General features: G+C 46.7%; 1 protein-coding gene across 1 annotated transcript in view; it reads left to right on the top strand.

Annotated features, from left to right (window-relative positions):
- Nucleotides 1–27,600, top strand: part of LOC128972769 (uncharacterized) — a 206,601-nt gene that overhangs the window by 106,826 nt on the left and 72,175 nt on the right. The gene's annotated exons all lie outside the window — the stretch shown is intronic.

The following is a 27,600-nucleotide window of genomic DNA, read 5'->3' as shown; positions in this document are numbered from 1 at the left end:
GCTGATCTAGGCATATCTGCCTTAGTAAGGGGATTGGACTGGATGATCTCCAAAGGTCCCTTCCAACCCCCAGCATGCTGGGATTCTGGCATTCTGTAGCTGGAATTGTGCATGCAGTATATCTGAACATCAGAAGAACCAATTTATTTCAGATAAGAAGTGGTGCACATCAGAATTCTGTGGCACTGTGATTTCTCCCCCGCTGGGATGCCAGGTTTGTCTTTTATCTTGTTTTCTCTTTAGTTCTAAATTAAAGTTGCCCAGTTTGCTGCCCTGGGCAGAGGATGCTGATGCTGTGGCAGCTGCAGGTGGAATTCTCTGCTTCCTGCACTCATTCCTGTTTTGGTTTTGCTGCTGAAGCTTTGGGTGCTGCTTGCAGGATGGGCACTAATCCTGGTACATGCCTATTTCACTGGTACTTTGGAAGAGCAGCCAGAATAAATATTGCTGCATTTCTTTAATAGATGCTATTTCCTCAGGTGAAATGAGAATGTTTCTTGAAACAAAAAAGCCTTTCTCCTGCAAGAAACTCAAGTGAGCTTTTAGAGTGGCTGGAGAATAGTGTGGTACAGGAGACCAATGAGGTCTTTTAACCTTTCTCTAATGGACAAATAATTCTTTGCTGTTCAGTGGAGAACGATGAGTTTCTAGAGGGGTCACATAGCACCTCCCTCTTTTTAACAGTGCCTTGCTGATGAGTTGAGTCTCAACTGAGAATTAATTACTGGAATGCTTTCTCTGTTCTTGTGGCTGGTCCCTTGCAAAGCCAGAGGGCAGCCAACCTTCAGCCTCTAGTAATGACTACTCAGGACTGGTACATAGGAGAAATATCTTTCCCAAAAGAGTTGTCAAGGCCTGGCCCAGGCTGCCTAGGGCACAGTGGTGAAGTCCCCATCCACGGAGGGCTTTCAAGGCTGTGGAGATGTGGTACTGAGGGACATGGTTTAGTGGTGACTTGACATTGCTGGATTAGTGGTTAGACCCCATGATCTTGAAGGTCTCTTCCAATGAAAAGGATTCTAAGAGCCTATGGCTAATACCATTTTTGGCAGACAACCAAGCCAAGTGCCCACCCCAGAGTGTCTCTTTGTCCTTCCTTCTCCCCCAGCTGAGTTGGAGCTTGGTTTGCTCTGGGATCATTAATATGCTCATCCTCTGCCAGGTTGCACAGGTCACCATTTACCAGGCTCGTGGCTAATATCTGCAGTTGGTACAGAAAAAAAGGTGATTGCCTCTCTGTGTCATCCACACAGCCAAAGAGAGTGGCAGAGGGGTTTGAGCTTGGTGGCAGAGAGGTGTGTACCCTTCCTTTATATTTTTCATTATTTTATTTAAAACTTTCACATTGTGAACGGGTGACGGGCGAGTAATGCCTGTCATGGTACTTGAGTGAGGAGTTACTGTCATGGTACCTTCATACTGCCTGTGGTCCTGCAGGATGGATTGAACCTTGAGGAGGGGAGATTCAGATTTGGTATGAGGAAGAAATTCTTTACGGTGAGGGTGATGAGATACTGGAGCAGGTTGCCCAGGGAGGTTGTGGATGCCCCCTCCCTGAAGGAGTTCAATGCCAGGGTGGATGGGGCCTTGAGCAGCCTGGTTCTAGAGGAGGTATCCCTGCCCCCTGGCAGAGGGGTTGGAACTAAATGATGTTTAGGGTCCCTTCCAACCTAAACTGTTCTGTGATTCTATGAATCTATGAAAATGTATTTAATGTTTGCAAATTGATGGAATCAACAGAAGCTTAAAAGCTTAGAGCAATGCTCTGCTTCTCCTTTTCCAGAAGTACCACTGAAAGAAAGAGAATTTCATGCAGGACACTAAAAAAAACCCACACTCAAAAAAGCCAAGAAAAAGAGAAGTCCCTCCAGGTTTCGGTTCAAAAATTACCCTGATCTGTCATCTGCCCACGGTTTTCCTCTGCAAAGGATCCCTTGGGTCCCTCTTAGTCTGGAATTATTTCTGGAAGTGGAGATACCACAAATAAGGCACCTCTTTAGTGGCTGTGCCACAGGAGGACCAGGCTCTGGGAGCTGGCATCGGGCACAGCTCCTGTCTGTGACTTCCCAGTCAGCAGCATCCCACCAGTGGGGAACTGGTAGCTCTGGCAGCTCGTTTGCAGAGGCTGTCATCTGTCAGGTATCGAGCAGCGGCCTTTAAAAATAACAAGAAGAAATCTCCCTTCTACAAGGCACAAATAGAAAGAGAATGGTTGAGATAACAGTAATTTAAAGACTCCTGTTCCTGCCTCAGGCACTGCAGGGGAAGGAGTTGTACCTCCGCAGCAGTTTTCCCCATGGATAGCAGGAGCTTTCCTCATTGTCCAGCTGGGGGAATCCAGACCCATTTTCATTTTTCCTTGATTTTTCTTCAGCATTTTTAGACTGGCTCATCAACCCTGCTGTCATGGATTTGCAGTATGGAAAAAGCAAGTTGGGGGTGTTGGGAGGTTTTGTTGATACTCTCTGTATGAAAGACATATTAGAAAGGTCTCAAGTACCGCTTTATGAGAGCGTTTTATGATCTGGAACATCTGGATACAGCTGTTTGCTTAAGTGTGTGTGTGCACCTGTATGTTGGCATGGGAGCATATAGGATTTCTCTTGCATGTTCGTGGACCTTGGGAGGGTGTGCTTGTCTGTTACTCTTTGCCATTGATTTGGTGTGGAATACTGCACGTGGCTTCTTTGTAAGAGGAGAATTACATCTGGCTTGGATACAGAAGTGTCTGGCAATAATCCAAACACCTTTTCCCAAATTTGGGTGACTTGTCTACCTTCTTCATTTCTCTCAATTCTTTCTCTTCCCCCTTTCCCAGAAATCTTGCAGGAGTAATTAATCCCTGCCCCGGGACAAGAAGTTTCAACCCCGATCTCATTCACGCTCCTAGAAACCAAAAATCCAATCTATTGGAAATTGGGAAATCTATCAGATTGATGTTGATTTAGGTTGGACGTTAGGAGGAAGTTATTCACCATGTGAGTGGTGAAATGCTGGAACAGGCTGCCCAGAGATCTGGCAGAGGCCCTATCCCTAGAGGCATTCAAAGTCAAACTTGATGGGGCCCTCAGCAACCTGATTTGGCTAAAGATGACCCTGCTGACTCCAGGGGTTTGGACAAGATGACCTTCGAGGGTCCATTCCAACCCAATATATTCTATGATTTCTCATCTCTACCAGTGATTTCTGGATTCTCATCTGCTGGAACTGGACTGAGAACTCTTAATTCAGGAAACAGCAGTTTGAGCTTGCTGGGGATGTATTGATTTTGTACCTTCATTAATTCAGAGTCAGCTTAATGCCCTCAGTTTGAGGAATGCTCTCTCTGCTTCGACCACACAATGTGAAAGCTTCATATTTTTCTGAGCTAAAGTGCACTTCATATTCTTCTGTGCACTGGCACTGGGGTTTGGGAGGTCCTGTTGTCTGTTTCTTCTGACAAGATTGCCTTTCCATAAGCTCAGTCTCTCGCTTCAGGCTGTCCATTCACTTGGGCTTTGGACACCAGCCTTGGTTTAACATTTCTCTTCTCTCTGTTTATGCCTTTTTTTGGGGTTTGAATTATTAAAGAGGCTGAAGAAACATCAGCCTTTAGAAGCAAATTTCTGGAGCTTTTAGCACAAGTCTCAAAAATGTTTTTGGTTTTTTTTCTTTCCCCAGAGTTTGATGGGTATTTTGAGGAGGGATTTGAGCTTCATGAGGAGGCCAGAAGAAGTTTGAAAGTATGCAGAAGGTTTCCATGTTTCCTTAAGTGCAAAAATATTTATTCAAGATGGGAAGAAAATTCTGCGGGTGGGTTGCTAAAAAGATGAGGAAGGATGGAGAAACTTGGCAGTGGGTATCTTCTTCAGCTTGATTTCTTCAATGCTTTGTCAAACTTAGTTTTCTAATGTGGTTGCTTATGGGGAGGCTGAACTTCTCCACATGTCCTGCTCTTCTCAACCTGAACATCCCTTTCTTTCCTTTTTTTTTTTTAATACAGAGATGTTGTAGGCTAGTACTTGTACAGATATGCTGAGCTGTAGGAATGGCTAAAGCTGAGATGTGAGTAGAAAATGGTCTGCTGGTGGGAGAAGAAATCCCATCCTGGAATAGATGCTTTGAGGTGGAATTGTTTAGTGGGAAACCACTGTGCCACCACACCTCTTACAGCTTCTGTGTGAAGCAAGAAGACCTTCTGCAGAAGCAGGCTGAGGGATGGTTTCCTCTTCCCTGCTCAGGCAGCTTTGACATGAGCCATGTGTGTACCTCTGGAGCAAATGAAGGTTAAAAGGGTTAAAAAAAGTCCTATCTGGCTACTTCCTTCCTAGTGAAGCATTTTGGGGAGGTGGCTGCACTCAGATTGGTGCATGCAGCAGGGTGGCTGCTGACTCAGGTAGTTGGACTCTGCCTGTGCTCTCTGGTATTTTACAGGTTGGAAGAGCCAAATTTGTTTTGTTTCCAGTAAGTGTGGGAGGGGGGAATTTTCACTGGTCTGGCACACTGAGGTGACCTGCTGGTAAGCACCTGGTCTTGTGTTCCTCAGGAGCTGGCTTGGCAAGGTGTGGACAAATCCTTGCTTTTATCATAGAGACATAGAACGGCTTGAGTTGGAGGGGACCTCAAAGATTTTACAGGTTCCTAGAATTCTTTCTGTTGGAAGAGGTCTTTAAGATCATTGCATTCAGTTCTGGGGACCCCAGCACAGGAAGGACATTGAACTGCTGGAGCGGGTCTGGAGCAGAGCCATGAAGATGACAAGAGGGCTGGAGAACCTTCCCTGTGAGGAAAGGCTGAGGGAGTTGGTGCTGTTCAGCCTGGAGAAGAGATGGCTCTGGAGAGACCTCTAAGCAGCCTTCCAGTACCTGTAGGGGGCTGCAGGAGAGCTGAGGAGGGACTGTTTACAAGGGTTTGTAGTGACAGGACAAGGGGCAATGGCTTTGAGCTGGAAGAGGGAAGATTTAGATTGGAGCTTTTTAAGAATGAGGGTGGAGAGACACTGGAACAGGTTGCCCAGGGGGGTTGTGGATGCCCCCTCCATGGAGGTGTTCAAGGACAGGTTGGAATGGGAACAACCTGGTCTAGTGGAAGGTGGAGGGAGGTTGGAACTAGATGGTCTTTAAGGTCCCTTCCAACCCAACCCAATCTATGAATCATCTGGTCCAGCCTTCAATTTTATGTCAGGTTTGGTGTGCTGGAGGAAGCTGTGAGCTTTTTTTCTGCTGCTGGAATTAGTCTGGTGCTGAGATGTGGGTCTAGGCTTACCCTGATAGTGAAAACTGCCTGTTTAAAGAGGTGGTTTAAAGCGTGAATTTCTCTGCTTCCTAGCCGAGCAGAGTGGGCTGTGGAGTATTACCAAGGTAACCAGGGAACCCGGCAGCAAGTAACCGCAGCACAGCAGCCGAGAGCAGCGTGCGGCTCAGAGGGGGAGCAGAGCCTGCTGCAGGCTCCCGTCGTGCAGGCAGGGAGAAGACTGAGCTGTATCAGGGTGATCAAAGACTGACAAGGAGCTGACAGTGTGATATGGCCATCAAAAAGCAAGGGATGATCCAAGGATGTATTAGAAGATGAATTTCCAGTGGAGATTAATGCCACTGTACCAGACAGTTTTGCAACCTCCCTTGGACCAGAGCAGACTGTTTGATTGCCAATATTCAACAGAAATATATTCAAACTGGAACAGGGACAAGGACAGTGGGGGGAATGGAGGTTCTGTCTGCAAAGGTTAAGCTGCAGAGTGCCTTGTCTAGCCTGGCTCAGTGTTACTGAGCAGCAGCATGCAATGAGGACAAAGACTTGCTGGACAGAAGAGCTGTGAAGTGATTGTGCCCCTGTATTCAGCACTGGTGAGGTCATGCCTCAGATGCTGGGTTCAGTTTTGGGCCACTCACTCCAAGAAGAACATTGAGGTGTTGTAGCAGGTCTAGAGAAACAGCAGCAACAAAGTTGGTGAAGGATCTGGAGAACAGGGCTGGTGAAGAACAGCTAAGGCAACTGGGATTGTTTGGTCTGGAGAAAAGAGGCTAAGGGGAGACCTCATTGCTCCCTACAACTCCCTTGAAGTAAGTTGGAGTGAGGTGAGGGTTGGTCTCTTCTCTGTAGTATCAGGTGATAAAATGAGAGGAAATAGCCTGAAATTGTGCCAGGGGAGGTTTAGGTTGGATATTAGGAACAATTTCTTTGCTGCAAGAGTGATCAGGCATTGGAACAGGCTGCCTAGGGAAGTGGTGGGATCCCCATCCCTGGAGATGTTCAGGAAACATCTGGCCATGGCACTTTGGGACATGGTTTAATGGATATGGTGGTCTTAGGTTGATAATTGGACTCAATGATCTTAGAGGTCTTTTTCAACTGAAACAATTCTATGGTTTTATGATTCTACAACTGCTTAAGATGAAAGAGTGAGCAGGTATTGGGTGATCACAGCAAAACAGAGGCTCTTAGAAGGCAGTTCCTTAGAAGGCAGATCATCAGGAAGGATGGGAGCCTGCCAGACTCAGTCAAAGTTACTAGTCCTGATGTCCAGGTCTTTGGAGGTTTTCCCAGCTTTTTTTAACTAAAGAGACAACAAAGCCCCAAGAAGGGGGCAGATGTGGCTTCAGCTTGGACTTCAAGCATCGATGCCTGTTGGTGTGGCTCTAGTCCACATTTTACTAACATAGCAGATTATGTGGTGTTAACTTGTGTAGCTGGGTTTCCATGACAACCCTGTCACTAATTAGTGCATGATAGTGAGGGGAAAAAAGTATAAATCTGTCCTTAATGATGAATTAATTTGACAAGATCGTTATGGTAAGAAGAGTTCTGAATAGAGACTGAGAAGGTGGGAAGCAGGGATGTGAAATGTGAGCAGACTCATTGCTCATGAGGACAAGAACTGAGGAGAAGGAAAATCTGTCTGTGTTGTTCTGACCTTGCGGTGTGCAGACTGAAATCTCTCTCATTGTGGAAAGGGTTTGCATTTCAGAAGGAAAATAATTACCCTGTGACATGTCTAAGAGCATAGCTCAGATGGGTTTGCTTTTTTGGCCTTTTGGTTTTTGGATTTTTTGGGGTATGACATTTTAACTTTTTTTTTTTTCCCCCCGAGTGTTTAAATAAAAGCTAAGTGAATTTTAAAGGTTAAGTACCTCTAGTCTTGGTGAACAACAGGATGACTGTGAGCCAGCAGTGTGCACTCACACCCACGAAGGCCAAAGGCATCCTGGGATGCATCAAGAAGAGTGTGGCCAGCGGGTCAAGAGAGGTTTTCCTCTCCCACTACTCTGCTTTGGTGAGGCCACATCTGGAGTACTGGTCCAGTTTAGGACTTCCCAGTTCAAGAAGGACAGGGACTTGCTGGAGAGTGTACAGCAAAGAGCTACAAAGATGCTGAGGGGACTGGAACATCTCTTTTATGAGGAAAGACTGAGAGATTTGGGGCTTTTTAGTCTGGAAAAGGGAAGACTGAGGGGGATCTCATCAATTCTGATCAATACTTACAGAGTGGGTGCCAGGAGGATGGGACCAGGCCTTTTTTCAGTGGTGCCCAGTGACAGGACAAGGGGTAACGGTTACAAACTTGAACATGAGGAGAAACTTCTTTAATTTAAGGGTGACAGAACTCTGGATCAGACTGCCCAGAGAGGTGGTGGAGTCGCCATCTCTGGAGTCAAATTCCTCCTGGATGTGTTCCTGTGCGATCTTCTCTAGGTGAACCTGCCTTGGCAGGGGTGTTGGACTCAATCTCCAGAAGTCCCTTCTAGCCCCTACTCTTCCATGATTCTGTATTACATGAAAAAAATCCTAAAATTCACATTTAAAAACTACATTGTGTCAGAAAAAAAACCACAATTTCTCATGACCCTTCCCAAATTTCTATCTACTCTGCTCTTTGTTGCTCTTATTCCTCACCAGAGCAGGGACGTTGGCAATAGCTCTTAGGTGGGCCCAAATGAACCTGTGGATTGAGCCTGCTGGTTTGAAAATCAAAGGAGAACCAAGTGCAGCCTCCCAGCATGGTCCTGTGACTGCCAAAGCGGTGGCCTCTGAAGCACCTTAGCCAAAGTAAAGCAGGAGTGAGGAAACCAGCAACTTTGTGATGTGTGCTGGAGATGAGTCACGAGTGTGGACTCCCATCAGCCATCAGCAGTGGCAATTAAAGTCCTTTAGCACTTTATGCAGGAGGGGAAGGGTTAACTCACAGCATCCTGGCTCAGTTCTTCCTTGGATAATTGTACTCAACCTTCTTGAATCCAACCCTCCTGCAGTTTTAATTAGGTAGAGCTGTGGTTCTGCCTTGTGTGGACCACAACCTAATAGGGAGCTTGGTAGAGGCTTGTCGTCATCCTACTAGTGACCTTGCAGCTACCTCCCATCCTGTTGTGACTTCAGCAATTATTTACAGGGGAAGTAGTGTTAGGGCAATAACGAGGGTATTTTGCTGCTCCTTAATGAGCTTTCACTTTTGGGAGTGAGGGCACTATGCTGCTAAACCAGCTCTTTCCAAAACTGTTGGCAAGCACCCTGTGAATCTGCTGCACCCCTAGCAGGAGCCTGCAGACTGGTGGGTCTGGAGCTGGCTGCTTCACCCTTCCTGGGATATTGCAGGTCAAGGGGAGAGGTTAAATGCCACTGTGGTGTCTGTGTTGGTGGAGAAAAAAGCAGAAGGGTAGAAGATTGTGCAGCCTTGATGCTCTTGGTCTCCATGGCTTGTTGAAAGAAGCCCTTGGATGGAGATGGATGTGAGGTCTGGAGGATTTGTCTGCTGTGTGGTGCTCTGGGCTTATCCCCGTCCAAACACTGCTGCCTTCATCACCAAGAGGTCCTTGAGATACTTGAGCCTCTGACTGCTGCCACTTGGGGGTTTTACACCATTTGCAGATAGAAAATCAGATTTTTTTCCCCCACAACCAGCATCAGCCAGAGTTGTGCAAATAGCTTCAGGACAAAGCAGTTGTCTTGCTGGAGCCAGCACAGCTTCACAGACAGGAGCACTTTGGTTGTCAGTCCACTGCTGGGGTTATCTGTGGGTGCAGTTTTGGGGTAGTTGTGGCTTTGGCTGCTACAGTGCTTACCCAAAGGTGAAGCTGGGGACAGAAGAGGGACAATGGGATCCTGCCATCCTGAGCAGCTCCAAGGCATTCGCCTTCCCCCTTGTTCTGCAGGAGGGCAGATGAAAAGAGAATCTCTTGGGAGATTCCAGCCTCTCCTGGACACTGCAAAGCTGCACCTTTCTTAAAATCTTAGAATTGTAAAGGTTGGAAAAGACCTCTAAGATAATTGAGTCCAACCATAAACCAAACACCACCATGGCCATTAAACCATGTCCCAAAGTGCCATGGCCACAAATTTCTTGAACACCTCCAGGGATGGTGACTCCATCAGCTCCCTGGGCAGCCTGTTCCAGTGCCTGACCACTCTTGCAGCAAAGAAATTGTTCCTAATCTCCAACCTAAACCTCCCCTGGTGCATCTTGAGGCCATTTCCTCTTGTTCTATCACCTGCAACTAAGGAGAAGAAGCAGTGGAGATGGATTTCTTGGTGACAGATCCCCTGGGAAACCTATCCTTGCACCCCTTTGCTGGCAACAACATGCACAGATCTCCATTCAGTACCTACAAGCCCCAAGCTGTGCCAATAGCTTTGCACAACAAATTAGCTTCTTGAAACTGTGTTCCCAGTGTCCCGAGCTGGCAGAAAACAAAGTGCAGTTGTTTTCTCTTTGCATGGTTGTCCCTGTGAAACAGGTGTGTGGCATCAAGGAGCACTTCCTTTGTCCGTGGACAGCTGTCTGAAAACATGCTCAAACCTGATGCCAGTGCATGAACTGTGCTTTAACTCCCCCAGCTCCATTGGAGTGCAAAAATTATTCACAGTTCCCCCTCTAACACAAAGTGGTCCAAGGAGGAAGAGCCTGGGGGGACTTTTTAGTGCATGAGCAACGCTGTGAGTTCCCAGCAGTGATACTGGAAACACCTTGATCAAGATCTTCTGGAGAATTTATATGTGTTTTTGTTTAATTAAGGCTGCTTTGGGCACTGAAATGACCTGCTTCAAAACCTTCACAAATCTTCTCTACACTTAATTGGCTGCTGACTTGAGTTGTTAGAAGTTTCTTGAGGAGCTGCATTTCTGAGGAGAATAAGTAATGCTGGAGATGGGATCATTGTCACCTTTTTAAAGAGAAAAAGAGAATGTGTCTCAGTACTTAGATACTGAAGTGGATGTTGGTCTCTTCTCCCAGGTAACCAACAATAGAAGAGGAAATAGCCTCAAGTTGTGCCAGAGATTTAGGTTGGATATTAGGAACAATTTCTTTGCTGCAAGAGTGGTCAGGCATTGGAACAGGCTGCCCAGGGAGCTGATGGAGTCACCATCCCTGGAGGTGTTCAAGAAACACCTCAACATGGTACTTTAATGGCCATGGTGGTGCTGAGCTGAAGGTTAGACTTAATGATTGTAGAGGTCTTTTCCAACCAAAACAATTCTGTGATTCAGACTCCTGGCTCTCCCCATTACACAGAATTAATGCCTCTCCTGGAAGTATTTAGCCTGTGTTACACAGCCTGTAATGGGAGTTTAGCTGAGCTTTGAACAGGTTAAATCTCTTTCTGGGCATTAATCCTTCAGAAGCTGTGGTAGAATTTGCTGCTTTTCTCTGAATCCCTCCCACGCTGTCAATATCTGTCTGAAATGAGTTGCTTTGTGCAGAACAAGCCAGGGGAGGAGGGACTGTTGGAGCATCTCACAGATCTTGCTCTCATTACAAACTCCTCCCTGATTTCCTGCCACCGTAGCTCCTCTGATTCCTTGCCCTCTGAGCAGCTCTCCCACTGAAGGTGGGTTTGGAATGAGTTTGCCTTCTGTTTATTAGCTTCATTTCTCAGATCCATTGGCAAGGTTTTCCTGTTTGATATCATCAGAGAATGTCAGTGAATAACATCACCTTTCTACATTGCAGTGAAGATGTGAAGGTATCAAAGGCTGGCACAAATGTTGGGCCCCGTTTCTAGTTTCTTGCACTTGTTTTTCCCTTGCTTTGCGCTGCGTTGCAGGATCCCTCAGCCTGTGTGACAGCAAACTCCATCTCTGATCCAGGTTATCAAAGCCTGCAGCTGAACTGGAGGGAAAATTATCTTTTTTTTTCCCCCATCATGTTACTGTAGAAATGTCAGATGCTCCTGTGAGGCAGCAGCAGACTTTGGACAGCCACTTGTACCAAGTAGTAGGTCTGAAAAAAACCCCAAGACTTGAGCTGTGAAGCTGTCCAGCACAGCTTGGAGATTTTTGACCTTCTCTAGAGGTAGGTTTCAACCAGCCACCTCCTGCTTAGTTGTGAGTCTGTCAACCTGAGTTTATTGTCCTGTGTTGATATGGTGTTGTTTGGGCTCTCACCAGCCAAGGTGCTTCACAGGCTTGGAAATAGCAAAGCCATAGAATCATAGAATTGTTTTGGGTGGAAAAGACCTCTAAGATCATTAAGTCCAACCTTTGCTGTGATACCACCATGGCAGTTAAGTCATGTACCAGAGTGCCATGTCCACACATTGAATATGTCCAGGGACAGTGACTCCATCACCTCCCTGAATAACTTGCCTGGGGAGTTGATGAGAGCTGAACCACAACCTACCTCTGAGTCAAACTCCTCTGAGCTGAAGCTGAACGCTATCTCAAAGCTTTTCCTTTCCCAAACAAACTCCAGGAAAAATCTGTCCATGGTTTTGGGATGTCCAGGTTCTCCCAGATTCCACTTCTTGTGGAGGAAATAGCAAGGAGAAGGGTTTGTTCCCATCAGACTTGACCTCTGTGTTACTTGCACTTTTGCATGTTGCACCCCTTGGTCATGTGTACTGCAACTGGTCAGATTTCTCCACTGCATCACCTCTTTTCCATACTTCTTCCCTTAGGTTGGGTATTAGGAAAACATCTTCTCCAAAAGGGTAGTCAAGGCCTGGTCCAGGCTGCCCAATGCAGTGGTGGAATCCCCATCCCTGGAAGGGTTTCCAAGCCATGGAGATGTGGTGCTCAGGGACATGGTAGTGACCTGCTAGTGCTGGGATAACAATTGAGCTTGATGATCTTAAAGGTCTCTTCCAAACAAAATGATTCCAGGATTCAATGACTCTAACCACTAATAACAGTGGCCTGTTATTTTCATACAAAACAACCAAAGTTCACTCCAGGCCTTTGTAGGTCAATGACATGGGTCCAGGGAAACAAAGCATCTTCCATCCCCTCAAAGCCCACACAGCCAGGACTGTGTTCAAAAACTTATAGATGTGACACTTTGGAATACGGTTTGGTGGTGTTGAGTTGACAGTTGGACTTGATGATCTTAAAGGTCTTTTCCAACCTTTAATGATTCTATGATTAGCTTCACATGAGCTGTACTGCTGCCAGTTCTTCTGTGGTGAATCATGGCCCTGCATGAGCTGGTTGCTTTCCACCCAGAAGTTGCTCTGGCTTTTACATCCACTCCATTTACCTTTCCCCTCAGATTTGAGAGCTGATTTTTTGTTAAGATTTTTTTTAAGGGTAGGTGTTTTGAAAGGAACATTTTGGTTCACCTTTCGAGTTGCCTTTTGCTTTGTTGTCGTAACACGTCCTGATTAGTGATGAATTGCACAGGACGTGTTCTGACTCCAGCCCGTGTCCCGGGGTGCTTGTCGCAGCAATGATGCACTAGGTGATTACTCACTACCCTTAACCTGACAGCTGTACTTCTCTCTTTGACTGGTTAACAACCTTGACCAGATAGACACAGGGTTGTGTAGATGTGCATGGTTGGAGGGCATTGGGGATGTGCAAATTCCTCTTTAACTTGCGTGACCTTCACTTTACCTGAGTAAGGAAAAACGTTCCATGAGCAGATGGAGCCTCTTTGCTAGAGGTAGGAGAGTAACACAGAAAATTATTCATTCCAAACCTCTTCAGACAACTCAGATGTTTGCCTCAAGACAGTGTTGCAAATCCTAGTGCAAATATCTGCACCTCAATCTTCAATCCAATTGTGTCTCAATGCAAGAATCATAGATTCATAGAATGGTTTGGGTTGAAAGGGACTTTAAAGTTCACATAGTTCCAACCTGCTTGCTCTGAGCAGGGACGCCTTCCACTAGCGCAGGTTGCTCAAGGCCGTGTCCAGCCTGGCCTTGAACACCTGCAGGGAGGGGGCAATCACCAGTCCAGGAGCAGAACAGTGCTGAGTGACTTAACGGATCCATGAAGGAAAGGAGGAAATTCTGCTACTCTTAAGTAGCAGAATCATAGAATTGTTTCAGTTGGAAGACATCTCTAAGACAAGCCTAGCTATTCACCCAACACCACCATGGCCATTAAAGCGTCTCTCAGAGTGCCATGTCCACACGTTTCTTGAACACCTCCAGGGTGGGTGACTCCATCAGCTCCCTGGGCAGCCTGTTCCAATGCCTGACCACTCTTGCAGGAAAGAAATTGTTTTTAATATCCAAGCTAAATCTCCCCTGGCAGAACGTCAGGCCATTTCTTCTTGTCCTATCACCTGATATCACTGATGCCAACCCCCACCTCACTCCAACCTCATTTCAGGGAGCTGTAGAGAGCCAGAAGGTCACCTTTCAGTGTCCTCTTTTTTCAGACTAAACAAATTCCTATCCCTTCATTTTGATCTGATTTACCTTCAAGTTTTAAATGCCTGCTGAGTGCTGCTTAAAACTTAGTTTTGATTGGAAAAGACCTTTAAGATCATTGAGTCCAACTGTTAACACAGCACTCCCAGGTCACCACTAAGCCCTCAGCACCACATCTACATAGCTTTGAAACACCCCCAGGGATGGGCACTCCACCACTGCTTTGGGCAGCCTGTTTCAGGCCTTGACAGCCCTTTTGGGGAAGAAATTGTTCCTCATGTCCAGCTTCCCCTGGTGTGACTGGAGGCTGTTTCCTCTTGTTCTGTCTCTTGTTCCTTGGGAGAAGAGACTGACCCCCACCTGGCTCCAGCCTCCTTTCAGGGGGTTGTAGAGAGCCGGAAGATCTTCCTGCAGTCTCCTTTTCTCCAACATAGTTTCAGAAGAGATTTTTTTGTAAGCAAGACACAGCCAGGCTAAAAAAAAAGGCTATCAAATCATAGCAAGTAAAAAAACAACGTGGAAACCAGTCTGTTGGTGGATAATCCAGCCTGGAGGAAAGGCTGCTAAAATCACCAAACCCATGCTGCAAATAAGTTTGCTTGGCTCTTCTTGTTCCTTTAATGAATCCAATCTATTAGCCAGGGAAAAAAAAAAACATCATGTTGTCTTGAAGAAAGCTACTATTCGGATGCCTTTTTCCAAAGGCTTGGACTTACTGGAACATGAAGATGATTTTATTATGGCAGAAATGGAACGGAGTTTGCAGCTGGAACTGTTCAGCTCTGAAGTGTTGGATTAGGCACATGGGGAGAGCTGTCTTCTAATTCTCTTGAATTTGGCTTTAATTTTTGTATCCCTTCTCATGGAGCTTCAGCAAAGCTTTCTGTTCTGTGGGGTGCAGAGATGAAGGATCTGGCTTTTGGGTCTCAGCAGCCTCAATCCAACCATTTAGGCTTTTTAGCCTGGAGAAGATTGAGGGGGAAATCTTCTCAATGCTTACCAATACTTGAAGGGTGGGTGTCAGGAGGATGGGACCAGTCTGTTTCCAGTGGTGACCAGTGACAGGATAAGGGGTAATGGGCACAAATTTGAACATGAAGAGGGACTTTTTCACTTGAGGGCAGTTGAGTCCTGGAGTAGGCTGCCCGGAGAAGTTGTGGAGTCTCCTTCTCTGGAGAGATTGCAAACTCGCTTGGACATTGTGATCCTGGGCAAACTGCTGTAATCCTGCTTTAGCAGGGGGATTGGACTGGATGCTCTCCAGAGGTCCCTTTCAAATGCTGTCGTTCTGTGATTTATGTCAGAGGCACTTTGCCATCCAGCAGTTTGAGGAATCATGTCCACATCCTCATTTGTACACAGATGGCAACGGGCTCGCAGATCCCCGCTCTCCATGAGCTGCTTTCTGATGCAGAGGGAGCTGTGTGAGTCAGATTGCTCCAGCTGTGGGGTTTTTTGGGTGGAAATTATACTTTTAAATCTATCCTGTGATCAGAGGGAGCGCAATGGGCCCGTTTGAAGGAGCTGGAATGCAAGCCATTATGTTGAGTGGCTGCCATTCCATCCCCTGTTTGCCAGCAGATAATAGACAATGGTATTTCATCTGTGACAACTCTGCCCTCCAGCCTTTAAACAGGATTATCTGGGTACGTCACCGTTGGCTTCAGCACCACTGAGGTGATGATTTTGTTACACTAGACAGCAAATGTGGCCTCTTATGAATAGGATACATGGAATGGAGAGGGCTGGGACTTGCATGAGTGTTGTGCAGCATGACCTGGAGAGAGGGGAGCTGGTTATACAACAGAAGAGCTGATACCTATTTGAGATGGTGGAACCAACTGCCCATCATGCCTTGCTCACTGCTGTGCAGCATCCTTTTGCACAGGCTAAAATCATAGAATCACAGAGTGGTTTGGCTTGGAAGGGACCTTTAAAGGTCATCTAGTCAAACCTCTCTTCAGCCAGCAGGAGTATCTGCAGCTGCAGCAGGTTGCTCAGCACCCCAACCAACCTCACCTGGAATGGTTCCGAGGATGGGACATCTCCCACCTCTCTGGGCAACCTGGGGCAGTGTTTCATTATGCTCAGTGTCAAGTGTTTCTTCCTTCTCCCCAGTCTGAGTCTCCCTCTTTTAGTTCAAGCCATCACCCCTTGTCCTGGCACAACAGGCCCTCATCAAAAATCTGTTCTCAGCTTTCTTATGGCCCCTTGAAGTCCTGAAAGGCCACCAGAATGTCACTCTATAGCCTTCTCTTCTCCAGGCTGAACAAGCCCAACTCTCTCAGCTTGGTTTCATAGCAGAGGGCTTCCAGCCCTGCCATCATTGCTGTGACCTCTTTGACCCTGCTCCAACAGGTCCATGTCTGTGCTGAGGACTCCAGAGCTGGCCCCAGCACTGCAGGTGCTCACTCTCAGACTCACTCTTGGGCCAAGCTGATGTTAACTCCTCCGAGTTTTTTGTAGCTTTCCCCCTGACCCTGAGATCCCCAAGGGTTTGGGTCCAGCATGGGGTGCTTTTGGCTTGCCAGGCTGTGAGGTGGCTGCAGGGATGGTGCTGTGGGCAGTGAAGGGAGTGCTGGAGTATGGGGATGTAGCTGCTCTCCTGCTGTGCCATGGAGATGGCTGCTGTCTCCCCCAGCAGCCCAGGAGGCACTGGTGATAACTCATGTTGCAAAAACGGTGCTGATGGCTTGAAAACAGACCTAATATTATGGGCTTTCCACTCTGTTTTAATTAGAGGCTGACAAGTGCAGATTCAAGCTGCAGTCAGCTGAGGGAGGGGCTCATGGCATGTGTCTGTCTCGAATTACTCCTTTACAGAGGACATTTTGGCTGTGGCAACTTGCATAAAATGTGAGAAGCCATAGAAACAGTGGCTTTCATTCTTTCCTAACCTGAATGGAGAAAAGCAGCTTAGAGGTGGTGGCTGCGTATCCCCTTACTGATCTGGGCAATCCTTGTAAGAGGCTTACAGGCTCTGATGGTGATCTGGAGGAGTTACCCTCATTTAATTGTCATCAACTCATTACCTTCCTGGTAATGAGAAAGCCCTGGACATCCAGGATTGTCTGTTGAGCTCTTAGCAGGAAAAACCTATGGTAATGCAAAGTCAATTAGATGGGAATAAGAATGTCATGTTAGATACCTGGTGTCTCACTTCCCAGTGGGATTTTCACTGGATGGTTCTTGGTTTCCTGGACAGACTCCACTTTACGCTGGTATGGCTGGCAGAGACAGGGCTGTGACGTTCCATGCAGAGTTGCCTGAAGCCAGGGGTGCTTTCTGGGGGTCATCTGTTGGTTCTCCAACCATTGCTCACATTGTGCTTGCATTTAGTTAAAACTCTGCTGTAAGCTCGTGGTCTTCAGAACAATTTGTAGGCAATTTTCCCCAATTTGTGCTCGTCTGCCAACAAGCCACTCCTTGACTGCGTTAGCCACAAGCTGCAGGGACTTAGAGTAAGAAATTAAGAGAGAGTGAGAAATTAAGAGATCAGAGCAGCAAATGAGGAGCCTGAGTTGTGGTGATACATTATTCTGGACTTTACTCCAGCCTGGGCACTGCCACCACATTTTAAGTTCCAAGTTCTCCTCTCTCACTAAAAATACCTCTTTTTTTTTTCAAAATGATATCATTTTGGCCTCATGCTTCAGTGGTGCTACACGTGAATTATGTATTAAGCCTATTACTGGAGCTGTGTTTAATGCCTTGTGGTCCTAATGTGACAGAATCCAACCATCTCCTCTGTATTTAAAAGGTGTTTTAAAACACGTTGCTGTGATTGATACCACAAAGGGGCTCTCACTGCTTGGTCCTTCTACTTGGCCATCCAATGGCCAGGAACAATGTTTCTGTTTTGTATTTACAGCCCAACATTTGGATTCATTTCCTTTCATGATTTTTAGACCCTGGCCAACTGTGTCACCTCTTCTAGGACAAAGTATCTACTTATGCTTTCATTAGTTCAGGTCCTGTCATTTTATTCATTTCACTGCCAGTGCCTGACCATAGATCAGAGAAGTTATGACATTGAGTAGCTCTGATATATGTGCCTGAGTGTTGGAGCTGTATGTCTGTGTTCCATTGCTCCCTGCTAAATGGAGCTGGGATGGCTTAGCTCTGTCTCACCAGCTTTATGGAATCATAGAAACATATTATTGAGTTTGGGAGAGACCGTTGAGATCATCAATCCCACCACTCACACAGGACTCACAATTTTGCCACTATTGCTAAGCTAGTGCTGCACTACTGCTGCTAGACCATGTCCCTCAGCATCACATCCATGCATCTTTTAAATACTTCCAGGGATGGTGACTCTCTGTGCAGCCTGTTCCAGTGCCTGAGAACCCTTTCTGTTAAGATTTTTCTTTCCTAATATCCAACCTGAGCCTCCCTTGGCTCAACTTGAGACTATTTCCTCTTGTTCCACTTGTTGCACATGAGAAGAGACAGACCCCCACCTGCTGCAGCCTCCTTTGAGGTGGTTGTAGAAGGCAGTGAAGTCTCCCCTCAACCTCTGAAGCCTCCAGCTTAGTTGCTCTTCTTTGGACCACCTCCAGCACCTCAATGTCCTTGTAGTTAGAGGCCTAAAACCATACCCAGTATTTGAGGTGTGGCCTCACCAAGCTGAGTTGAGGAGGACAATCACATCCCTAGACTTTTGTGGTGGCTTCTGACAGTTCTTATGCAGCTTCAGGGGTAAAGACCTGAACAAATCCGTGTGCTGGTGCCTCTAGGAGTAGCTGTGTTGTGTTGAACCCACTGGGAGTCATTTGTGTAATTTGCTCCTTATTTCCTTTTTGCTTTGGAAATTCCCATGCCCCAGAGTAACAGGTGATACATACTTGAAAATAAGTCGTCTCTAAACCATCAGGCACTCTTCCCCTCCTCAGAGCAATCAGTCTTGTCTTCTCTCTCTGCAAAAACTCCTCAGTAGCTCTGATGAACTCAGTTTGCCTACAGTCAGCCAGAAGAGAAGGCTTCTGCTTTCCAGTTGCAGTAAGGACAGGCTTCTTGGGGGAAAAAGACTCTGGAATTGGCATTCCTGGCATTTCCAATCAGATCTCACTCATCCATGAATGAGTTTTGAGGTTGCAAATTAGCTGCACCATGGGCATAGGGGTAGGCAGGATGGTTGGATTCAATGATCTTAGAGGTCTTTTCCAACCAAAATAATTAATTCTGTGACTTTGTGATCTCCATGTGGCTGTGTGCTCTGCACTTCTGCACTGTGCAGGAACACCTGCCATGATAGAGGCTAGCTATGGGGGTTGAATAATCTCTGTGTATCAATTGGATCCCTTTGCTGAGGGCTCAGTGGTTCACCACAGGCTCATGTCCCCACTCTGCAATATATATACAGATGTATTGTAATAGCTATTGCTCTTCCTGTTGCTCTGCACCTTGGGCATTGAGAGTTAATGTCCCCAGCCTCTTCCCAGGCCTGCAGTGGCCTCTATTCAACCCTTTGATGTTACCTGGCACCCTGTTTGCTGCCACTGCAGGGCTGGGGGCATTGTTTGGTTATCCTGGCTGCCTCCCTTACCAGCACAGCGTGGACTCAGCCCAGCAAGGTGAAGTTGGGCATAACCCAAGTTCTGGCTGTGTATGAGGAAAGGTGATGTTCTCCTCAGAGCAGCTTACACCTTGAGTCCCAGAACCAATTTCATAATTTATGAGTTTAAAAGATGATGGTTGGTGGTTATTTGTAAGTACTTGAAAGATCTGTCATCGGACAAGGGGAGGCTTAATATCCCCAGCAGACCAAAGGGATTGGAAAGCAATTATGGTGACAGATGTGCCATCAAAGGAGAGACCTCACTCCAGTGCTCCAGAGCCAATTAAAACCTGCATGGGCAGAGCTTTATTGGGGTTCCTCTTGTTGCTTGTCCTTCTCCTCATTGCTGCTGTGGTTTTATTGGCACTCTCAGCTCTCCAGCTACCATCCACAGCTAGTGTAATTAATAGGGATGGTATGGAGAGCAACCATAACAAGGTGGAGAACAGGGCTAATACCATGCCCTGGAGTCTACTTCTAGGAGGTGAAGTGATTTTGTGTGTGGCAGGTGATGCCTTCTCAAGAAAATTTAAATTGGTGAAAAATGTAATAACCCAGACCTAATGGACCTTTAAGTCTGTGCTGATTCTCTGCCTTTAGATATATCAGAGAATCATGGAATGGCTGGGGTGGGAAGGGACCTCTAAAGGTCCAACCCTCCTGCTATCAGCAGAGATGTCTGAAATTAGAGCAGGTTACTCAGAGTCCCAAACAACATCACCTGCAATGGGGCATCTACCACCTCTCTGGGCAACCTGGGAGAGGGTCTCACCAGCCTCAGTGTCTTGCTTCTGTCAGTATTCTTGCTTTCCAGTCTGACTCTTTTAGTTCAAACCATCACCCCTTGTCCTGTCACAACAGGCCCTGCTCAAAAGTCTGTCCCCAGCTTTCTTCTGGTCCCTTGAAGTCCTGAAAGGCTACCAGAAGGTCTCCATGGAGCTTTCTCTTCTCCAGGCTGAACAACCCCAACTCTTTCAGCCTGGCTTCACAACAGAGAGCTTACAGCCCTCCCATCATTGCTGTGGCCTCCTCTGGCTCTGCTCCAGCAGCTCCATGTCTCTGCTGTGCTGAGTCGGCCTCAGCACTGCAAGTGGATTCTCAGCAGACAGGTAGAACCCCCTTCCTTGACCTGCTGGCCAAAAAGCTTCCAGCTAAGTGTGATAGTCTTTCCAGAACATGGGAGATCAGAGGCTCTCTCAATCAGCCTCTTTCAGCTGAAATCCAGCCATTAGTCAAACTCATCAAAGTGCTTGAGAGCAGAAAGGGAAATTCTCTGTCTTGTGCTTAACCTTTGTGTGATTACACCTCTTCAGAGAAGCAGCAAATCAAGTGGAAGTGCCCTCCCAGTAGTTTGGTCGCTGAGCCATGTGGCGAATCCACCATGATTTGGCATTATTCACTTTGTATAATTTCCAATGAGAGTGCTAAAAATAAACACACAATCAAAGGCACTATTGGGAGACTGTGCAGGAAAAGAAGTACAAGATGATGGGGTGGGATGACATTTTCTTGTGTGCTTCCTTTTTGTCTGCTCCATCAGCTGAGTGAACCTGTCCCAGTTGTGAACACCACTGAAATGTTGGATGGAAACGCGGGCTGCAGCTTCTGTTGTCTGTGCAGCTCAGGTGAGCACCCATCAAACCACTCCTGTGCTCCAGGTACATGGATTTCATAGGAGAGATGGAGGGTCAGCAGAGCTATGAAGGCCCTCCTTGGGACTTTAAGACGATGGCATTGCTCTTGCAATAAAGGGCATCGTGATTAGCAGACTTATCAGAGAGTCACGGAATTGTTTTTGGTTGGAGAAGATCTTTAACATCATCAAGTCCAACCATTTACCCAGCACTGCCAGGTCACCACTAAACTGTCCCCCTCAGGACCACATCTACACAGCTTCGAAACTTTTCCAGGGCTGGGGTCTCCACCACTGCACTGGGCAGCTAGGTCCAACCTAAACCTCCTCTGGTGCAACTTGATGCTGTTTCCTCCCATCCTGTCCTTTGTTCCTTGGGAGAAGAGACCAGCCCCCACCTGGCTCCAACCTCCTTTCAGGGAGTTGTAGAGAACCAGAAGGTCTCCCCTCAGCCTCCTTTTCCCCAGACTGAACAACTCCATTCCCTCAGCTGCTCCTTAGTGCTCTAGACACTCCCAATAGCTTTGTTGCCCTTCTCTGGACACTCTCTATCACCTCCATGTCCTATCAATGTGTTGCAAGCCTTGCTGCTCACTAGGGACTAATGCCATTAAAACACAAGAGTGTAAAGGAGCTTGAGGTACCTTTCTGCTCAGCATGTGAGTGGTGTTCTCATTTGGCTGGAGGTTTGCAGATCAGCATCTCCTCTTCTGCTGGGGATTGATTTCTCCTGTGAACACTGATACTACTGTGAGTGTTGATTTCTTTCCTCTGAATGCCAGCTCTTGGTAGTTTCTTCCTTGAAGATTTTTTTGGCTGCCACCATTGTGGAAGAGCCTTTTGAGTACAATGGGAGAGGATGTTGATATTTTGCAGTGCTTTTATGTTGTCTGAAGAAAGGGCATGTCTGCACAAGGACAGTTGGAAAAAATGACATTCTCTCACCACTCTTCTCCATCTCCCCTTCTCAGCCTGCTCCTATTCCTGCCTTCCCTCTCCTGTGGAGGAGGAGAGAGCTTATGTAATGCTTATTTGAAAGGAAACTACCCAGAGCTTTTTTTTTTTTTTTTTCACTCTTAGAACTCTACTGATGCATTAATAAATGATCTAGTGGAGAAATATTTCCATGCTTTAAGATTATTCATGTTACCCAGAGGCTATGGTCCTAGGAATTTAGAAAGTTCTGAGGAGCTTTTGATCTATGGTCATAGAATCATAGAATAGTTTGGGTTGGAAGGGACCTTAAAGATCATCTAGTTCCCAACCCCCTGTCATGGTCAATTTCTTTGGGTTTTTGGGAAGATGTCTCTTCAATAAGTACATTTTGGACTAGTGTCAAAGTCTGTGCTAGAAATTCAACACAGGATCTCGTGGGCTAAGAGCAATTGTTTATCCCTGGAAGAGGTGTGGGTAGCTAACAGTGGATCGTGTGGCCTAACCTCAAACCAAACCACTCTCCTAAAGAGACTTCTGCTATTTTGTGCTCGTTTCACTCTGCAGGCACCGTTGAGGCTCTGCCTGCTTTCCCAGCTGGCCCATAAGAAGCCAGTAAGTGTCAATGAGTTGGGAATATTTAGCAACATTTTGCAGCCCTGGCTGATTTCACTAAAGCAGGTTTCATCCTCGGCTGCCTCACTGCAGGCATTGGCTGAGAAGGAGCAGATGCTCACCTACAGCTGTGCCTCATGGCTTTGGACAGGAGCAAAGTTGGGAGCAATGCACCAGAGGCATCAGAGGCAGAGGTTCACCCCTTCCCCAAAATCCTTTTCCAAGACAACCCATCTTGTAGAGCTGGAGCAAAGTCCCTTTGCGTTGACACAGCTGGCTCATGGCTGGTAGACTCAAACGCTGCAGGAGGCTGGAAGAAGTTACAAATCTTGCTTTAGAGGTCACTGTCTGAAGTGTACTTTAGAAGAACACCTTCAGTGGTGATCCTGGGCTTTTTGACCAGGATGTGCTATAGCTATGAAGAGATAGGAGATGAGAAGTTCTGTGGGACCTGTTGCTGCAGGTCTCCCTCTCCCACTTTCCTTCTTTCTCTCCCCTCTCCCCTCTCCCCTCTCCCCTCTCCCCTCTCCCCTCTCCCCTCTCCCCTCTCCCCTCTCCCCTCTCCCCTCTCCCCTCTCCCCTCTCCCCTCTCCCCTCCTCCACGAGTTTGCTCCAGACTTGCTCTAGTAATGCAGAGTGATCCAGCATGTCATCTAACAGCATCTCCTTCTTGTTATTCTTTCTGTTTTCATATTCCTGGTTATTTTGATGGGGATAGTTACTTTGTCTTGTTACCAGTGCCATAAAGCCATAGCTAGAGAAAAGAAAAATGTCCAGAATTTGCAAATTCCAGAGCCAAATTGTCACGTTTGAGCTCCTTTCCTATATTTCTTGGAATCTAATGGTGTTAATGGTAATCTTTGAGGTTGATGTCCTTGGAAAGCACAATGGAAGGAGGAGGCAGTTGGAATCATTCACCAGATGGGCATTTCTGAGCTTTCCCAACACTGGTTGATTCTATGATTCTATGGTGAGGACAATCCCAGCTAAGAGTGTTTGCAACAATGTCCCACCACAATTTGTTTTCCGTGGTAGAGCTTTCAGCACCCCTTCCATGGCACACTCACAGGTCATGATTTGCAGAGTCCTCTGGAACCCCATTTGACTGTCTTCTTCTTGTGACTTTATTTTGGTATTACTTCAAATGTAGTTCAGGCCAAGTTCCATCTGGAAATACCACCAGCTGAGAAGAGAGAGGAAAAATCCACACGGACTTAAGTCTGAATGATTGAATCCCTTCCCACTGACCTGACTTGCTGCTGTGACAGCATTCACCTGTCCTACAGGAGTGTCTTCACTAAGGGTCTTTAGAGGTTGTGACTGAATGGCTGGGGATGTGCAGAGCACTTTGGAAACCTGTAATAAAAGTCCGTGGAGAGGCTGATGTATGTGATCCTGGTGATACCATGATGATACCACATCTTCTTAGTGTGTACTCCAGAAATGGGTAGTTGTGCAGATAATTGGAATTTTTTTCCTCATTAGTTCAGTTTGTTTATGGTGCTGGGATGTAGAAGAGGCCTCTCATCTGTATATCCTGTTGAGACTGGGTATTGCAAACAATTTCTTTCCTGCAAGAGTGGTCAGGTGTTTGAACAGGCTGCCCAGGGAGGTGGTGGAGTCACCATCCCTGGAGGCATTCACAAAACGTGTAGTCATGGGACTTCAGGACATGGTTTAATGGCCATGGTTGTGTTGGGTTGATGGCTGAACTTGATGATCTTGGAGATCTTTTCCAGTTGAGATGATTCTGTGATCATCTTTGGCCATGGCCAGTTGTTGCTAGGAGATGAAGAAAGATCCATAATGAAGTGACTCTGGTCCCTAGACCATGCACGACATCCCAGTAGTGAATCTGGTCTTCTGCCTGCTGAGAAAGGTTTTGCCTCAGTCCCTTTTAAGTGGTTGGCAGTGCTCTGAATTCTCCCATAAACCAGTGAAAATCACTCTTAGGTGTGTTGTTTTGGAGTGCTCTCGGCATTTCTCCTGCACTGATGTTGAAAGTGTGGAGGAGCTTTTTCTCTGGGCTCTTTAGTCTGAGCAACCAGCTGACAAGGGTAATCAGTGTTCATGGGAGATAGGATTTTGACCTGGGAGACAAGCAGTATGCAGGGTAGATCAAAACCAAAGGTCCATTATCACCTCTTCCATCTTCTTATGAGTGGGACATTTCCCCTAAGTATCAAAGTCCTCCTTATTGTGAATTTACAAGGCTGAGATTTTATGAATTCTTGCAGTGAGCATAATTTTATTATCAACAACATTCTCATGCTGAGAAACTGCTGCATCTGGGAGAGGATGACTGGATATTTGGCTGTTCCTGTTGGGGGTGATTATTGTTAAATCCATTTTTTTGTTAGCCCTTTTTAGTGATGGCCAGATTGTAGATGGGATGAACATAAAATGTTGGAAATGTGAACTTCTGCCTCACCCAATTAAAGACAGAGAAACAGTAATTTCTAAGACATGATTCACCTCAGTCAAAGGTAGACAACTGAAATAGCTGAGATGAATCACACTCCAGATGTGTTTCTTTCTCTTCACTGGTTATAAAGGGGTCCAGATGACTGTCTCAGATACTGTCTGGTAGACATCTAAAATCACAGGAGATAAATCCTTTCATGGTCTTTGGTGGATTAAGTCTGACCACAGTGCAAAGACCTAGATTTGAAAACCAAGAGACATGAGCTTTCTGCAGTCAAGTGCTCCTGCAGTCAAGTGCTCAGAAAAGAATACTTTAAGCCTGACCTTTCTCTAGTTCTTCATCTCTTGTGCTGCAGATGTCAGGTTCTGTCTCTGTAAACCTGCCCTGAAAGAGTCAGACGGCTCCACAGATGCAGCAAGATGTCTTGCAAAATAAATTCAGCCACATCTTTAATTTTAGCCTCTGATGTTCTCTCAGTAGACCCAGCCCATGTGATGCTTGCAACTCAAACTCTGCCATCCCACTGCTGTCCTCTTTGTACAGGCTGAGCTGGGTTTGGATTTTGGAAGGCCAAGACTTGCTCAGGGGCTTCCTGGCATGTGGATCCCTTTCTTGAGCTAATGAAACTTTTTTCCACTGAGTGAAGAGAGGCTGGCCCAGGTTGCCCAGAGAAGTGATAGCTGCCCTGACCCTGGCACCATTGCAGGTCAGGTTGTCTGGGGCTCTGAGTAACCTGCTCCAGTTGCAGATGTCCCTGCTGACTGCAGTGGGGTTGGACTGGATGAGCTTTAAAGGCTTCTTCCCACCCAAAACATTCCATGACTTTTTGATATGGAACAAGGGCTGGAAAGGGCCAGCTAAAGGGGCCTGCCTTCTCTCTGCTGGCACTAGATAGGGAAACCCAAGAGCTTACAGCCTTTCTTCTTAAGTATTAAGAAGCACCTTGCAAAACCACCATAGCTCCTCACATCCACTGAAAGCATATTCTAGGTCATAGAATAGAATCATTTTGGTTGTAAGAGACTTTTAAGGTCATCAAGTCCAACCATTAACCCAGCACTGGCAGATGACTGCTAAACCATGTCCCTCTGCACCACATCTACACAGCTCTAAAATTTCTCCAAGGATGGGGACTCCACCAGGCAGCCTGGTCCAAGCCTTGACAACCCTTTTGGGAAAGAAGGTGTTCTTCGTGCGGAGTCTAAACATCCGTTGGGGCAACTTGAGGCAGTTTTCTCTTGTCCTATCACTCGTTCCTTGGAAAAGAGACCAACCCCCACCTGGCTCCAACCTCCATTCAGGGAGTTGTAGAGAGCCAGAAGGTCTCCTTTCAGCCTCTTTTTCTCCAGATTGAACAACCCCAGTTCCTTCAGATGCTCTGCACAAGACTTGTGCTCCAGATCCTCCACCAGCTCCTTTGCTTTTCCTGGGCCTTCTCCAGCCCCTCAACGTCCTTGGCGTGAGGGGTGTTAACAGCAGAAAAAGGCTGAGCACAGTCCTCTGAAGTTCCTTCCAACTCTTGCTGCCGGCCAAGCTGTGCTCTTCAGAGCTGGGATTTTGTGCCCTAGGCTCAGAAATGCTGCTTTGCAAAGTCAGTCCCTCTGAAGCTTGGTTTCAGTGACGTTGCTATGGCAGTCTGTGCCCAGAACTGCCTCTGTGTGAAGTGACAGCAAAGTCTATGTCAGCTGAAGCAGAAAAAGGAGAAACTTGGCTTCTGCGTAATAGCTGTGTTCCTGGGTCACCGTGAATGGAGGGTGGACTAACATCCCCAATGGCATCAGCAAGAAGAGTGAGTGTCAGGCCAACCTCATTTCTTTTTATGACAAGAAAATGGATTTTCTAGACAAAGGGAATGCACCCTGCCTCGTTTTGTTGGAGAAGCTGGATGGAGAATCGCTGTGAGGTGCTGGTGGGAGATAGCCATGGGATAAAGGGGTTGATGTTAGGTGTTGCTGCAGGATTTCTGTGACACTGTGACCAATATTTCGTCCTGTTGCACAAATCCCTGGGAAAGGCTCTTTGGGGAGCAGCATTTGGTCATCTGCGTTAAAGTTGCAGGGCAAACGTCTAGATGGCTAAAAGAGCTGGTGTGAGGCCCAGGGGAGGGAAGAGCTGAGCTTGGCTTAACCTGGGAAACTGCAGGCTGGGTGGTATCTGTAATAAATGCAGCAAAGGGGAGATATTAGTAAAGGAGAAGAGCTCAATCCTGGCAGGAGAACTGAAGGCTCTTAACTGGTCTGGAGGGGGTTTCCTTCAGATGTGAAGGCTTGATTCCTTCCAGATCTGTCTTGGGGTTCTTTGTGGTTTAAACTGATTCATATTTATGAAAGCATCTAGGAACTCTGAAAGCAATTAGGAACCTCGAAAGCACCTAGGAACTTTGGAAACATCTAACCCCCTTGATGTAGGTTGCTTGCCTAGACTGAAGGGCTGTCTGTAGCTGTTAGAGTCTTGCCATGTGGAAGGTCCATAATGGTTGCAGCGCTGAGCTCACTCTTTGTGAGCTGAAAATGTGGTTTGGAGATGAGCCCAACTAGATGTCCAGCATGTCTTGGACAGAGGCATTGCTGAGCGAGGTTCAGGATGGCTCTGTCAAGCTAATAAGCATATGGGTAGAGGCTGTGTGTGCTGGGGCTGTCATGCTGTTCCCTGCAGGATCCTGCAGCTGATGAAACATAAACACAATTTATTATTCTGCTGAAAAATGCAGGATTGTCCTTCTGAGGAGCAGCAGGTGTCCCAAGCATAGATGGGTGGTTTGATTGGTGGGTGCACAAGAATCAGTTTTTGGATGAGTCCTCCCTGCCAGCACTAAGGAGATGTTTAATATATATAAAATGATTTTCACACATGAAAAGGAGGAAGC

The sequence above is a fragment of the Indicator indicator genome, chromosome 17 (assembly GCF_027791375.1).
Source record: "Indicator indicator isolate 239-I01 chromosome 17, UM_Iind_1.1, whole genome shotgun sequence".
In the NCBI taxonomy this organism is placed as follows: Eukaryota; Metazoa; Chordata; class Aves; order Piciformes; family Indicatoridae; genus Indicator; species Indicator indicator.
The sequence above is the reverse complement of the archived record's forward strand: the minus strand, read 5'-3'. Positions and strand labels throughout refer to the sequence as shown.